This window comes from Lepisosteus oculatus, chromosome 23 (genome assembly GCF_040954835.1).
Source record: "Lepisosteus oculatus isolate fLepOcu1 chromosome 23, fLepOcu1.hap2, whole genome shotgun sequence".
NCBI classification, from domain to species: Eukaryota; Metazoa; Chordata; class Actinopteri; order Semionotiformes; family Lepisosteidae; genus Lepisosteus; species Lepisosteus oculatus.
Genome location: NC_090718.1, coordinates 2,272,056 through 2,288,075, shown reverse-complemented (window position 1 = coordinate 2,288,075; position 16,020 = coordinate 2,272,056). Strand labels below are relative to the sequence as shown.

General features: G+C 41.1%; 3 long non-coding RNA genes across 10 annotated transcripts; 2 read left to right on the top strand and 1 right to left on the bottom strand.

Moving 5' to 3' along the window:
- The first annotated feature begins 57 nt into the window (after nt 1-57).
- On the top strand, nt 58-4,611 carry LOC138224818 (uncharacterized). Of its 5 annotated transcripts, none has more exons than XR_011183263.1 (7): nt 58-152; nt 387-444; nt 944-1,083; nt 1,635-1,782; nt 2,216-2,300; nt 3,524-3,707; nt 4,241-4,611. It is a non-coding gene; the product is annotated as an uncharacterized lncRNA (long non-coding RNA). The 5 variants fall into 5 exon arrangements; XR_011183266.1 differs by lacking the exon at nt 4,241-4,611 and adding an exon at nt 3,812-3,858; XR_011183264.1 differs by having other exon boundaries at nt 59-152; nt 3,545-3,707.
- Nucleotides 4,612-9,126: 4,515 nt separating this feature from the next.
- LOC138224706 (uncharacterized) lies at nt 9,127-11,811 on the bottom strand. Of its 4 annotated transcripts, none has more exons than XR_011183136.1 (5): nt 11,648-11,811; nt 11,408-11,501; nt 10,891-10,983; nt 10,191-10,321; nt 9,456-9,539 (listed from the first exon to the last, which is right to left on the bottom strand). It is a non-coding gene; the product is annotated as an uncharacterized lncRNA (long non-coding RNA). The 4 variants fall into 4 exon arrangements; XR_011183138.1 differs by having other exon boundaries at nt 10,891-10,980; XR_011183139.1 differs by having other exon boundaries at nt 9,457-9,539; nt 10,207-10,321.
- Nucleotides 11,812-13,834: 2,023 nt separating this feature from the next.
- Nucleotides 13,835-15,952, top strand: LOC138224851 (uncharacterized). The gene is made up of 5 exons (XR_011183307.1): nt 13,835-13,938; nt 14,352-14,408; nt 14,880-14,933; nt 15,181-15,234; nt 15,709-15,952. It is a non-coding gene; the product is annotated as an uncharacterized lncRNA (long non-coding RNA).
- Nucleotides 15,953-16,020: the final 68 nt, after the last annotated feature.

Sequence of the window (16,020 nt, the reverse complement as noted above, 5' to 3'; positions counted from 1 at the left end):
ATATATTGAATATTAATAAAGGATTTTGGGGGGCAGAGCCGCGAATAATGTCGTCTTGCCTGTTTATTGGTCACTTTGGGCTCCAGGTCCTATAAATTCTGACCCACCTGATTATCCTCCTTTCGCGCGAGAGCCGGGCAAGACAGACAGCGGTAAGTAACTGGTCCAAACGCTTTTAAAGCTTTATTGCTCTGTGCATTTAAACCTGTATTAGGTCATTGTTTTACAATAATTTTCTACTCTATTTCTTATTCTTATTTTCTCCTGGCTGTGCTTCTGTTGTCTGCAGAATCCTGTTAATATTCCTTCATATAACGTGCTGCTTGCTACTGCTCTTGAAATGTACTTGTCATTCGAGACTAACAAACATCACTCTTTTTTTTCAGTTTTGTCCACTAAATCACATTTTAGTTCAGTCTGGAGGGACCATGTACGAGTCAAGAGGTAAGTTTCAGTATTTTCTCTGCATCTCGTTTCTCTCCAGCTCTCTCACTCCGGAGCTCGGCCAGGACTCGCGGCCCCAGTGACAGTGAGGGGAGAGTTTTACTGCCTGCTGCTCTGGTATCGACAACATGTCGGGTAAGAACCGGGGAATGGCGTCAGACAGACGGGGCGCTGCTTTCACAGCCCGGGTCAGCTCTCTTGGGCAACTCACTGGTACCCTGGCTTGACCAAGAGGAGCGGGCTGTCGGGCTGTGGGAGCAGCTGTCTGCAGAGCCGCGGATACAGACCGTGTACCTGGCTCTGTCGTCTGTGGCTGCAGGCTGCCCTCTGGTGGCGACTAAGAGCAACAGCGTGTGAGCTCGGGCTTCTGAAACAGTGGAGCTCACTCCACTACTTCACTGTTCAGTCCTGTACTACCGTTCTTACTCACTGTAGTGTGAAATGTATTCTGACACAGCCGACTATGAGTTTTAATGACTGTACTTGTCTGTCATTCCAGCTTTCAACAAAGGCTTTGACTTCACCTCCAGCCTGGTTCCACTTTCACCTTCAGCTCCCTCCCTGCTGCCTCCTGCTGCTCCTCCCTCTACTGAGGACTGAGACTGTGAAGAGTCAGAATCTGGCTCTGGGATTGACAGGGTGAGTTGGTTTAGATCTCTGTACCCTGACATCACACTGACACTCCTTCACTACAGCTGCAGCAGTGTCGCAGTCTAGATCTCTTCATACTTTCCTTTACTTCTTCCTCTGCTACTACTGTTCCTGATCTTTTCAAATAAAGGCAGATAATTTACAGTGATCTCTGACCACCACAGGAATCCTGAGTGTCTTCAGCTCCTCCTCTGAGTTCAGATGCTGATGGCATGTCCACTCCCTAACCCCACTACTAACCCCACTCCTCACTCTTCTACATGTGATCAACATCCCAGCTCAGAGGAGGAGCTGAAGACACTCAGTACTCCTGTGATGATCAGAGATCACTGTGAATTATCAGCCATTATTTGAAAAGATCAGGAACATTAGTAGCAGAAAAAGAAGTAAAAGAAAGTATGAAAAGATCTAGACTGTGACACTGCCACAGCTGTAGTGTAGGAGTATCAGTGTGATGTCAGGGTACAGAGATCTAAAGTGTGAGGAAGTGTTCTGGCACAGCCTGACCTATTTTAATGAGCTTACTTCTCTCTTTACAGCTTTCAACAAAGTCACAGAATTCAGGCCAGCCTGCTTCCAGTTTGTCAACATGTGATGAATAAACACCTTCAGCTCCCTCCCTGCTGCTCCTCTCTCAATGAGGACTGAGACTGTAAAGAGTCAGAATCTGGCTCTGGGATTGACAGGGTGAGTTGGTTTAGATCTCTACACCCTGACATCACACTGACACTCCTTCACTACAGCTGCAGCACTGAAGACCCTGGTGTTGATCTCCTGGAAATCTCACATGTACAGCTCCTCTCTCCTAGTCTGTAATTGTCTAGAGCTCCATCATCTGTCGCTGCTTTACCTGTATCTCTGTCACTACTAGTCTCCTGCTGCTACATTAGTTTCTCTACCACTGCAGAGCAGTCTGCACTCTAGACAGCAGTCTGGACAGTGACTGGGGAATTAGACTCTCCCCCTGCCCTCTTGCTGCACTGTCCTGCCTCTCTCCTCTGCCTGCTGCTCTGTGTGTGAAGTGTGTTACTAGCACCCCAGCTCTGCCTTTCACACACACTATTCAAGGTTTGCTCTTCAGGGTTCAAGTATATTTATGTTGAGTGTTTATTTATCACAGGTTGACAGATTGGAACCAGGCTGGAGTGAATTCAAAAGCGTTGTTGAAAACTGAAAAGAGAGACTCATGTCCCCCAAGTCTCCAGGTGAGCTCTGCACAATTTCTCCTATTTCCTACAGCAGCTTCTCCCAATAACACCTCTGTAACCCCACAGTTAGAACTAAATCTCACACTTGTCACTATGTTGAACTATGAGCTATACTGCACTTTACAGTTATGTGATCTTTATTGTACACTGTCTGAATGCTCAGGTAATAACTCCTCAGTGTGTTTCTGCTCAAAATATTCTTCTGCCACACTGAGATAGAAAGAGATGCCCTGTGTATTATTTTACAATAGTCTGAGCTTCAGCACAGCCTCCCACTGACACTCATTCAGACTGGAAATGCTGTCTAGAGTGAAACAGTCTAGATCCCTTTATACTAATTACTCTGCCACTAATGTTCCAGATCAGTTCCAATTAAAGGCTGACAATTCACACTGATCTTTGATCATCACAGGAATCCTGAGTGTCTTTAGCTCCTCCTCCATACTACTCCATACTCCACAACTAACCCCACCCCTCACTCCGCTACATTTTATCAACATCCCATCTCAGAGGAACAGCTGAAGACAGTACAGCCCCTGTCCTTCTCCAGCAGTGTTGAGATATGATTTGTATTTATTACCAAGATACAGCTGTGGCCACCTTCTTCACTAAGGAGAACTGTCATCTTGACCAATTTTGAACTTAATTCTTTTCAAAAAAGTCCAAGAGCTTTGATTTCAATTAATTTTCTCCAGAACTATGAAATACTTTTTGGTTGCTCTCCTTGAATACTTCTGCTTGATGTAAAAACAGATTTCAGTCTCCAGGTGGCCTCAGTGCTGTATGAGGTTCTATAATACCTGCAGGCTGTGTGACTGAAGGGAACTACAGCAAACGCTCAGTTTAACAGACACAATCTGCTGAAGGAGAACTCTGTCTGTAAAACTGTCAACACTGGAAATTCCCTGCGATAACAATAGACAAATTGCTAACAATAGGGGTTATTGTTTTGTATGCTGTAGTAAATTTAATTCAGTACATTTTCAACACATGACATCAACAGCTTGTCAGTTCCTTTACAGTTTATGATCCTCTGACTGTTTTTAACTCATCTGTCTTGAACAGATTTCTACATTTTAGTTTGTCTTTAATTCTGCCAGGGCCAGTATTCTCACTCAGTGTTAGCTGACTGAATCAATACTCTACTTTAGAGAAGGGTAGATTCTGTATTATTGTCAATGTGTTTTTATTGCCTTGTTTGGATCTTCTTCCTCTCTCAGCCCCTCTTGCCCCTCTGTCAGCTCCTGTGCTTGTAGATGAATGCCTGGGTCAGGATGAGGCTCAGAGTTCCTTCATGCTGGAGTCTGGAGGTGGTCTTGTCCACTGGCTCCTGTTCTAGTGCAGAGACTCTGGGAGCTGATTCTGAGGGGGAGAGACAGCAGTGGCATCAGAGACTGCAGTCAGGTCTGCCAGTTTAACTCTCTGCGGAGTCTGGAAACTCCCGTCTCCTGTACTTGAATTTGTTCAGTGACCGGGAATTAATTCTGTTACTGAATGTACCTTAACAGGGATACTGAGAGCAGTGAAGATCTTTGGCCCTTGTGTTTTCTGAATGTGTTTGACATAACTTTACTCCAAGTAAGACATATTGCACAGTCCTTAAGACATATTCAGTGCTATTATTGTTCAGATGTCTCCAGGGGTGTAAGTAAATCTGTAGATCACTTTGTTTTGTATGATATATTTCTACATATCTCACTCCCTCTTCCCTCTGAATCACTTCAGTGTTTCTGCCCGTATTGTCTCTGGCTCTTCATTCTTCTATTTCCTACTTTGACATGTAATAATGCTCTCAGTTGTAGTATTTGAGAGGAGGTGATCTCTGCTACAGGATATCAGTCTCCAGTATATGCTGGGCTCTTTGATATGTCCAATTTGTTTAGCTTCTTAATTGTTATATCCATCCTGTTAACTATGAATTAATTTGCTTGTTGCAGCACTGTAATGGAGCTGATTGGAGGGGCTGCAGGTTTAAGATTTGTGTTCCCCGCTGGAATTCTTCTCACCTGAATACTACACTGAACATTCCCAGTCTTCAGTCACCTCAAGACAATGCTGCTCACAGGGAACACAAATAAGGAACAAGCAGCTGTCAACTCCACACTGGAAAGGAAAACAAGAAACTGGTTCTGGCTGTGGAGTCGTGTCTGTGTGTCGGGAGGCTATCGGGTTGCAGAGAAACAGGACACCTTGAGACAGAATAGGAGTCTGAAGAGGCTCTGAGGCTGAAAGCAACAACTTCTACCTGTGTTCCAACTGATTGACTACTGTGGTAAAAGAGTGAAAATAAAACCAGGAATGACTAACACTTTTTTTATATTTATCTGTTTCTCTTGTGTTTCGGTTGACTGGTCTTCTCTGACCAGTCACAGTGACCAGACCCAGGGCAGCTGGTCAGTCAGTATTTCAGCTGGAAGGGGAGTGGAAATTAGGGCCCTCGAACACAGTTCAGCAGAGAAGAAAAGGCAAAACTTCAGTTTCAAAGAACATCATGGCTTCTCTTTTTCAATGACCAGTTTTATTCAAAGCTGTAATCAAACTAAACCTCAATATATTTGTGTATATACTGTATATAAAGGAGATGAATATCAGTAAAATATTTTCTTTGCAGATGTGCTTAGTTGCCTAGCTGAATTACCCGTGTGGAAAGGGTCGTGACCACAAACTCAGACACTGACAACGTGTGTGAACGCGAAAACCATTACAGGTCCGTCACTCGTAAGATGTTGCCTATTGTTCACATTTACAATAAAAATAAAAACCACATTTTCTTAGTTTGTTACTTAAAGTAATACAAAAAACTTAACCAAAAAAAACGGTGTGAGTTTTGCAGAAATCCACAGATAACTAATAAACAAAGCAAACAATTCCAGCAACAATGAACTCACCTGCTGCCGGTGGTGTCTCCACTACTCATGTGTGGGACTCGGCTCGCCTGGCGCAGGTGAGGCTGGTGTCGATGACGTCAAATAAACGCGACCATGCAGGAAATGTGGGGGAGTTAGATTCAGACAGAGGTGAGCTCTATAGCGGTCGGGGATTTTCTCGCGGTCTCATGGATTCAATACTTTTATTTTTTAGGGTTTTTTTTTATGAGTAACTTAAACTACATATCTCTGTGAAAGATATAAATATTTCAGTTTGAGAAAAGATTCGTGAGCCGGCACATGATTATCTTGTTTTCCCTGGAGATTTAATCCGCTGATGCGGTTGGAAATATTCATGTTTTACATCTGCTTAAGGCACATCTTCTCGTATTAACACGTCAACTATTTTCTCTTAAAGATTTTGATTCAGGAACAGGTGATAACACACAAGTAAACACAGTTGTGACAGTGATGTTCTTAAAACAGAACAGAGCTGTCAGTCCTGGTTAATCAGAGATTCATCGCTGCCAGGTCGTGTCTTACTGTCAAAACCAGAAGGAGTTTCTCATTCTGTGTGGTTCAATCAAACTGGAGTTTCCTAAACACATTAGTGATGATTCTGACAAATTACTTTATTTCATATTAAAGAATAAACCCCATTATGTCCGATAACATCATCTTGTGTAGCCCCCCAAAACAGTGTGGCTTGACTGTTCCAGTGTTCTAGTTCTAACAGCCCTACACTCTATGGATCTCAGTTAAACATATTATCCAAATATAGAATATCTTGCAATGACCTACAGGTCTCTCTCACTCTACACACCACTTGCAGTAACAGATTTTAATAATCGATAAGTACTACATTTCCAGGTTCTGTACCAGTCCTGAGTAGACTCAAACTTCCTTAATATGTGATCAAGCTACAGAATTGTTTTTTTTTTCAAATATTCTTTCTGACTGAAGGGGTGAGGTGTTTTTAGTGGAACAAAGGTCTGATACTAGACACAAGCTCTATTGTCGGGGGGGCTGGATTACCTGGATTTCCTATTGGACAGTTGTTCATGTACTGAGGATTCTATTGGCCAATAACAGGAATATCGATTCAATTCCTATCAGCTGGACTTAAGACGTTGAGCAGCCAATCGTATTGTTTTCTAGGTAGTCAGTGACAACACTAGATGACAATGTTCACACAGTTTTTTATGAAAGAGGATGTGCTTGAAGTTCTGGAGAGTAAGGAACCTGTAGGATTAGAGAGAGCCACGTTTTGTTTAAATTAAAAAGAAGAAAACCTTCTACCTTCTGAATCATTTTATGTCTTCATAAATACTCTTGGCATTATTATGACTAAGAATGTGTTAGAGCAGAGCTCTTAAATATTATAAGTATCATTTTTGACAACAGAATCCACACTTGACAAATGTTGTGTGTGTAGGTGTATACATGTATATAAAACTTTCTCGTTTGTATCCTGTATGGTGTTTATTCTGACCACTATTAGAGCAAACCCGTCGATTTCAGTTTAACTGCTAAAACAGCCTTGAGCTGTGTGTTAAGGTGACCGAGGAGTGTGGCTGCAAAATAATGTACATATATAACTTTAACGGTGTAAGACTCAGTCAGTGTGACTGTGCTCACTGAAGCATGAGACAATTTTAAATGATACCTATAAATCAAGTAAATGCAGTAAAAAGTATGCCATTTATAAGCTGTGAAATGTTTCAAAGGAATAAAATTTGATTGCAATTTTACCCTAGTGCCATTATTCATTGTCAAAAAACAATTGAATGTTGTTAGCTATTGCCTAAAATTGAAGCAGGCTTTGACATTCATGCAGAAGTTTTCAAATTGGAACAGTCAATTAGACATCCTGTAGGGATGATATAGCCACCATGCAAACACAAGGCACAAAATGAAGAAAACCCAGACTCTTCCATGTCAGGAATTTGAGCATAGCTTGACCTGGACCTTCTTGTAGAATGTTTTGCACCAAGATCGTGCAAGGTGAGAGATTTTAGGAATCCTTGTATCTGTAACACTCCTATGGGAGGACTCGCTCCAGTTGTAATGGAGAGTGTTTGGATTGTGGTTTATTTCAGACCTGAAGGCTTCTTCTTCTGGGAGAGAGAGATCCTGCACACTGAGCTTGTTAGAAGACACAGCTGCCACAAGGCAGGTAGGAGTATCTCTGCTCTGCCACCACACACCATGTGTTTTGCAATCCTGATTCTTTTGCACAAAGTAAAGCACTGTTTAAAATAACAGTTGTTCCCTTATGTTTTCCTGTCTCTGTCATGATCATGTGTACCACTGTCCTTCTCTAGCAGGGTTTGGATATGAACTGGATTCTCTAGCTATCACTCTGTCCATCTGCTTCACTGGTAGAATGTGTGGATGCTCTTGTAAAATGTTTATTTGTGGAAAGTAAACTTTTGATGGTTAGTTTCACATCACTTTGTTCTGAACTATGAACGTCTGTTTTTATCATTTTTGTGATGCCACTAGAGGCAAAGTACTGAATTGGAGGTATATTAGGAATAGTGTCTTAGATTTCACTGAGACTTTTGACCACTTTTAGATGGCAGAACAGAGGTACTGCACTATGGAGCACCACCATGATGTCAGTAGTGGAACAAGACACAGGTGCACTCTTACCTGCAGGCCATATAAATCGAACCCAGAGATGACAGAGAGTAGAAACTCCAGTCAAGCTGCACACAGACTGCATCTGACTGTATGAGGTGAGTGTGTGATTTCCCATTTGGAAAAAGATTTAGAGAACTTGTTGTAAGACAAAGGAAAAACAAATACATGGTATTAAACTAAACCATAGCAAAACAAAGAGAGGGCAAGAAGGGAGAAGTAGAAAAAAAGAAGAAGGTAAAGCAATTAACAAGAGACATACAGATAGTTGAAGATAGTTAAAGGCAGAATTTCAAACCGACACGCCAGATCACCAGATCTGGAACTCCTATCTGTTTCTTTAAGACCTGCCTTCCATGGGAGTTTGGATTGGTTCTTGTAACTCTTGTGTATATTTCTTCTGATGCCAGTTATAAAACTACCTCAGAAATACTTTATAATTATATTCAAGACCTTGAGTTAATATCACCAGATGCCCTGAAATTTGGGGAGATTTTAATGGTGGGTTGCTTAAGTCAGTTCTCCCTATTTATTATCAATATATAGAAAAATAGACAAGAGGTTTTCGAACATTAGATCTCTGTTATGGAAACTTTAAGAATGGTTATAAAGCTCTTATCAAACCACTGACAGGATGATCAGGTCTAATTGATCTGTTTACTTATTACCATTGCACTGACAGAGTTTAAAAATAGTGAAGCCCAAGACAAAGGTGTGCATGCGTGGGATGATGAAAGAGTTTAAGCTTTTCAAGGTTGGAATGATTGTACAGATTGGAAGATGACTGTGAGGATTACTGACCAGTCTGATGTAATAGAGTAGAGCAGAGTAGTTAATTGCCATATGTACACATACGTTGGAATTCCTAATCGCTCTGATCTCTCGAGACAGAGTAGGGCAGATTTTGGAGTTGGGTGTACATCATACACTTACTCAGTTGATATACAATTTCCTTTTTTGGGAACAGTATGTACAAGTGAACTCGGGGACATCTCTCACCATCAGCAACCAGCACAGGGGTACCCCAGGGGTGCGTGCTGTCCCCACTGCTTTTCACATTGTACACTGATTGTGTACGCCACTCTGACATCTGTGCGATTATCAAATAATTGGTTGATTTGGACTTTTGAATTATGGTGAATACAGTCATAGACAGGAGAAAAATATATTTTTTAAATGGTGTCAGGATAATTCCCTGTTTTTAAACAAAAGGTCATTGATTTCAGAAAGAAATGTTCCAATCCTCTGAGCTCTGCAATTGTAAATGGAATGGATAGTGAAACAGTAAATGAATATAAATACCTTGACAATATTATTGTTTGTAGATTAACTTGGACAGCCAACACAGAGGAAGGTATTTGGAGGTGCAACAAAGGTTGTATTGTTTAAGGAAATTCAGGAGTTTTAATGTAGAAAGCAAATTGTTGACATTTTTATAAGAGTTTTTCTTTTTATTCAGAACAGTCTAACCTTTTGTATTCAGAGCTGGGGAGGTGCTTTGTCCTTGCAGAACAAAAACAAGTTGAACAAAGTGATCAGGACTTCATACACATTACTTTCACTTTCCTGTTTCTACAGCAACAGTCTAGTCTCCCAGAATCTCCTGTTTAATTCCCTCTCAGTCTGTTCTGGTCTGCAGTGACCGAGCAGCTGCTGCAGGTCCCCCAGGAGAGCTGCACTGAGGGGGTGAAGAGGGTCCCTCCTGTGGGTGAAGACCCCTGAGCTCCTGTGGGGGGAGAAGCATGTTATCAGCGCAGCTGTGAGAGGTAAATAAAGAGCTTAAGGTCTGATGTAACTCTAGTGAATTTGCTTTACTGACTTCCTCAGATGTTCTGAAGAAGCATGATCTGTGATTTGCACGTTTGCCGTCAGGTTTTAAACAGCGGACAAGTAGGTGTCACTCTGCCCTGTGCCCCACAATTTCCATACCAGAGCCCCAGTTCAAAGACTCCTGAGGTATATTTTAAATATTCTGGGTTCTACAGGGCTCAGACAGCTCACTTCAAATCATACTCTTACTTTCCTTCCCTGCTGCTGACACCCCATTCTACAGCAAACTTGTCAATACTTATTTTGAAATCTGAGAATTATATTTGTATCTGCAGTTAAACATGTGTGTCTGTATATACTGTATATATACACACACACACACACACACACACGTGTCTGGGACAGTCCAACACCAGACTGGCAAAGGCCAGTAAATATCTGAGTAATACAGGGGGCCGTTTTGGCAGGTTGTTAACCTATACTTGCATGAATCAGACTGATTTTTAGGCTTAGAATGATTTTCAATATCAATTACTACATTTTGACATGGCCATGAAATGTGTATATAGCACTTTTGCGTCTAAGAAGCCTTGTCACATTGTCAAACCTGCTTTCATATTTACTGATGGAAGAATAATTGTATTTCTTCATTCTCAACAGTGCTGTCAGTCACAGGCCTTTCCCTGAGCTGGGAGGATCATGAGGACCACCTGGACAGTCAATAGTCTGCTGCTTCACCTGCATAAGAGGTCACTCTTAACAGCAGTTTGTTTCATCATTAAGAGGGAGTTATGGCCTACTCTTTCAGGGGATTCTAAAATATCACATTCCTATTCTTTTTAACAAATGTTAGTATGAAATAGATTGTTAGGAAAACGATACAGTGATCATTGTATCACCTGATATACATAGCTCTACACCTGCAGTTACAAGTGTTGAACTGCAAATCTCTATGTCTCCTGTATTTCAAAGAAGCAGTTCACCTTTTTTTTTATGAAAAGAGGAAAATGAGAACTCGGTTAGTAAGCAAACTAAGAAGGGTTTTCCTAATGAAATATGGCTTTTTCCAAGTCAAATTTCATGTTCTTCCTTGTGGTATTTATGCTGATCTTATCTTGTTGGTACTGTACAGGTCTCTTGGAGAATCTCTGTAGATTTACATTGGATATATTTGTCCTAAAATAGTGAACTGTATATATTGTTTAGAGGAAGAGCTTTTGATTCAAGTAATTAACTTTTAATGCACATGAAGTTGAATGATAAAAATGTCCCCCCCCCCCCCCCATCACTGGCTTATAATAAAATACCTGAAGAGTTCCTGGGTGCTCCCTCCTTTCAGCAGATACACATCTTAGTATAGGAAGATGCTTCACTTGTTGAGTCTGTCCTCAACATGCCTACTTAAATATGGAACAAAGCAGATTGTGAGGGTGTGTTTGTGTTCCAGCACCACACTGGCTCATGCTGTGCAATGTTCTTTCAGAGGATAGTCCGATTTGTTCTTAAAGCACAGTGATCATTTTTCTGAGGGCATGTTCCCCCAAAAGAAAGCACATTAAGCGTCTGACATGTTTACATTCCTACACAAGGCACTTTGGAATTAACATTGGAGTCTCTTATCCTTTCTGAGTTCTCAGTTCCTCCCCCATCTCCACTCAGAGGTGGACCTGCCAGGGGCAGTGCTCAAAGCTGGAGTTGCTCATCAGCACTAGTTTGATCTAAAGCAAGTTTTACTAACAAGGGGCTGGGAGATTAGCAGATTTATGATGGAAAGTACAGTATGTGACTATGTGCAGGCAGTGTAGACAAGTTGGATTATCTTACCTTGAATTCAACAGTCAACTCTCCAGTCTCACGCAACACGGGAGCTCTGCGCTTCGGCGTTCGGACGGTTGTAAAGGACAGGAAACCGGAGGATCTGGAGAGGAGAGTATAAAAAAGCCTGCCGAAACACGACTTACAAACCTGACCAAGCATTCAGACTACAGGTAGCAATGTTAAATGGCAACAGAAAGGATACGTTGCATTCCGTTCCTTTTAGAGATACGAAAGTCGTTGGTTTACTTGCAATTCAATCTTGCTTTCAAAGCTAGAAGGCATTTTCTAAAACCAACTGTCCGCAACGGTCCTTTTCTTAATTACTCTGGAGCTCACATTCCTCCTCCTCTTCTTCAGTTCTAAACTGTTCCTGTCTTAATAGAAAGAAACCTTGACCGAAATTCAGCGAAACATCCGAGATTGTGTTTTTCTTCCAGGCGCAAAGCCGCTATTTAAAGGCAAAGACGCACTCCGGCAGCCGGAACCGTTTTTAAAGCAGACCAATCGAAAGCTGATACAAGATTAATCAAACCTGGCTTTAGACTTGTAATTATGTAGATTATGCCTAAAACACGGACGGTATCCTTGAGTTAGCCGTCTCCGCCTTCGCAACACGGTCTTTCACAGACAAATACGATCCCACTCCATACTTTTAACTGGATGAAGTATCATTATTGAAACTTTAATTTAACACTTACGATTTGTTTTTAATTAAATATACTTTATTCATCCCCGGGTATTCAGGTCACGAGGTGAGAAATGAGTGTCAACCTTGCGACATTTTTTCAGATATCCTGTCTTTCGATTTTGGATCAAGTAGAAAGAATTATACCGTTGGTACTGTATAGTTGATATTTGAAATGTATTTGATTACTGTACATCGCTCATTGATAATGGTTCCCCAACACATTTCACTGTATAACCTGTGTACAGCTGTACAACACTGTATAGAATGTGAATGCCTTTTTAAAATGAATCAAAATGAATTTGGAGCTCTCTCTTAGAGATGACAACTGCGAGGTAGTATACTACTGAATACCGACGGACACTGCTTCCACTAGTTCAGTGCCAGAACTCTGATATAACACTATATAGAATTTTGATGACTTTTTAAATTCATTAAAATAAATATGCATCTGTCTCTTAGAGATCACCTTTATGAGTCTTTTATAGACTTCTAAATATCTGCTTCCACTAGTTCAGTGCAAGGAGTCTGATATTTATTTGTACCGCCTGCACGTTTTGCACTTGACTACAGTGACTTTCTTATCTAATAGTATATGAAATAACAGCATCTCTCGTAGTACAAATATGGAGCGATGTGATGCACCGTTGATTGCAAAACGTGTTATTACGTCTTTATCACAATTCTGTTTTCTTAACCGTATCAAACGCCCATGGAAATATAAGTATGTCTTATCGTGTCACCTACTGGTATAAAGGATCTAAAGGGATACTCTGTCCAGACGCCAGCTGGGGTGTAAAACATTCAGATGAATATATCGCTCATATAGTAATTGTTTGAATAGAATTAGAATCATTTCAGACATTTTGTTTTAAAAAATAAAACATTTTAACCTCTCGGACTTCACGTCTGACACATGACATAAAGGCTCCTCCAACTCTGTGGCAAACCTTGAATCTCTGTTTCTCGCTGTCATTCGAAATGTTAAACAAGCCATGTCCAGTCGCAAAAAGGCTAGAAAACCGCATTATAAAGGCGTCTCAGCGGACTTAATGTTTGAAAAGCGAGAAAACAGGGGGAAGTGTCTGGTGTCGGAACTGGGACTTGGCTTCAGACTGAATAAGAGAGTTATATGCCCAGTATGCTGTATGGCCGGCCTGGTGGCTCCGCGGGCTGAACCATCGGACACTTCTAAAGTTCAGAAAGCAGAGCGACTCTCAGAGATCAGAGTGAGTTAAACTCGAGCCCTGAGCCTCTCCGTCAGTGTGAGATCTTATCCCCGGGTGTAGCTCTCGCGCTGTCGGGGTGAGTTTGTGGAAGTGGCTGTTCTCTACCACGCCGGCCGTTTTGGGGGGCTCCATTTTCGGGGCCTTCCAAAACAGGGTCAATTGGGTGGTTTAGGTCCTTTAAAAATGATTAGTTGTTGACTCAATTCTAAAAAGCAGCCCCTTATACCACTGTGACACCTTCAGGAAAGGTGTGGCATCAGCAGTGAAAGAGAGGTGCAGTCCTAACTAGGAGCGACAGGGGTCTCTCTCCAGCACGTTTCTCTTGATTCGGTCCACTGGCCACAAGAGAAACGTTCCCGATGAACAACCTCGTAGGTGAATGTCGCTGTACCAGTTTGTCTGAAAATCATCAGCCGTTGAATACTTTATGCATTTTTTGGTGAGTACAAATGTCTATGTATCTTCAGTAACGTCAGTGTTGAGCCCTTGTAACTGAATCCCCAGCTGTCCTTCAGGAGCCGAGCCCGCCTCCAGAGTGACCTTCCTCAGCGGACACGCCCCGTCCACCTGTTCCACAGGTGCGCCCGGCAAGATGGCGGCGGGACGAGTTTCTGCGGCGTTAGGTGCGTTTGCGTTTTATTTCTAATTTTCTTATTTTAAGTTAAAAAAATGCAAATATCACGTCGAGAAAAGATAGACAAGTGTTTATGCATGTTGCTATATTTTTAATTCTATGTATTTCGATTTAATTTGTGTTTAAGGACGCCGTAATTAGTGTTCTCTCCGTTTGGGCGTGCTGTGGACGTTTTAAAATCTCCAATTAAGCGTTCTTATACTATCTTTCATTGAAGTATTTTTAAATATATGGTACTTCTAGGTATGTAGGTATGTTAAGTTTACCACCAAACAAATTCCTTTATAAAGTCAATTGCTGTGTGGTTCTCTTCATTGCGGATATGGACTATAACCCGTTCCACTCCGAACTTCTAAAATATTAAGATGAAATTACGAATTCGTATGTTTTTTATTTCTCCAGGTGAGAAAAGTATTTAAAGAAGTGGCCTCCTGTTATTAAAAAAAGGGTTTCTCAAAGGTACTGTAAGTTATATTTCTACCTCTCGCCATACTGTTTTTTGTAACTCGATAAGACAACACTTGTTGCCGGCATTTTAAAACAGAACGAGTTTATACAAACATTCTAACTTCTTTTTAGTTTCGTTGTGCTTTTGTTGAATACAAATAAAAACTCTAAGGCGCTGGATCTTTATCTATTAATTGAGTAAAGATGGATAACACTAACAAATATTAAGGATGCTTTTCGTAGCAGGGAGTTTTATCGAAAATGATACCCGCTGTAAGTGGTACTTTCTCTTAAATGTATTTGTAGCGTTGAATTTCTATGTGGCCGAACATATTTTCTAAATATTGGAATAGTGGGACTGTTTTGTTAGTGAATTTGAGCGGGATTGCGTATTTCTTCAGGCAGCTTATTTAAAAAGTTAGACTTCAAGCGCATCGATTCTGCACATCCGGTATGTTGTAAACTTTTCTCTTTTGCGTTCAGTTCTGCGGCTCCTGCTCCTTTGCGCTCCGACGATCTCCGCTCCAGCAACTCCTTGTGCGTTGGCAAGTTATTCTTGACAGTGTGTGCTTTTCCTTACATTTCATTTTGGACACCAGAGCTTGATCTGTAATATACTATCTCTCGTAGAATTATTTTAATAATGTATTTATGTAATTATGTCTCCAGTGCTGTAGTTTAGCTTCAAACATTTGCTTTATAAAGTCAGTTTCTGTTGGATCTCCGAAATTATACAATTGTGAAAATATAGAATTGACTGATTCGTTGTATTTTATTTCTCCAGGTGACAAAGGATTTCAAGAACGCGCCTGGAGTTATGAAAGTTGTTTCCCCCAGGGTAAGTAATGCTACCTTTCGCTATACCATTTCTATTTGTGTAACTCCGTAAGACAACACCTGCTTCCCTGCATTTTAACACTAGAACGGGTTTATACCAAGCTTCTTTTCGTTAAGTTGTGCTTTTGTTGAATAGAGATGGGAAACTCTCAAGTCGCAGATTCTTCGTCTATTGAATCCATTGGGTAAAGACGGATAATACTGAAACTTTTAACGACGGTTTTCAAAGCAGGGAGTTAACTCGAATATGATACACGCTGTAAATGTATAAATAGAATTGCATTTCTATGCGGCTGAACGAATTTTCAAAATACTGGAGTAGTGGGGGCTGTTATTTATCTGTGATTTCTCATGAAATTACTCATTGGTTTCTTATTTTAGCTGATTAAAAAAGTTAATAGACTTCAGAAGGTCATGCGAATCGATTCTGCAAATCCGATATCTTGTTAACGATGTTTTTTTCTTTTGCCTTCAGTTCTGCGGCTCCTGCTCCTCGGCGATCCGAAGATCTCCTCTCCAGCAACTCCTTGTGCGTTGGCAAGTTATTCTTGACAGTGTGCGCTTTTCCTTGAATTTCATTTTTGACTCCAGTGGCTTGATCTGTAATGTACCGATTCAGTGGTGTATCTTTCCCTTGATGTATTGAAGTTTGTAATGTTTCCTGTTGGCTGCTGCTACTGCTTGTGCTGCGTATTCTGGAATAAAAACTGTTGATTTCATTTTCTGAATTGTCTTCTATTTTTTAAGGTGTGTTGGAAGGGTTTGCTCTGGGCTGGTGTCTCGCTGC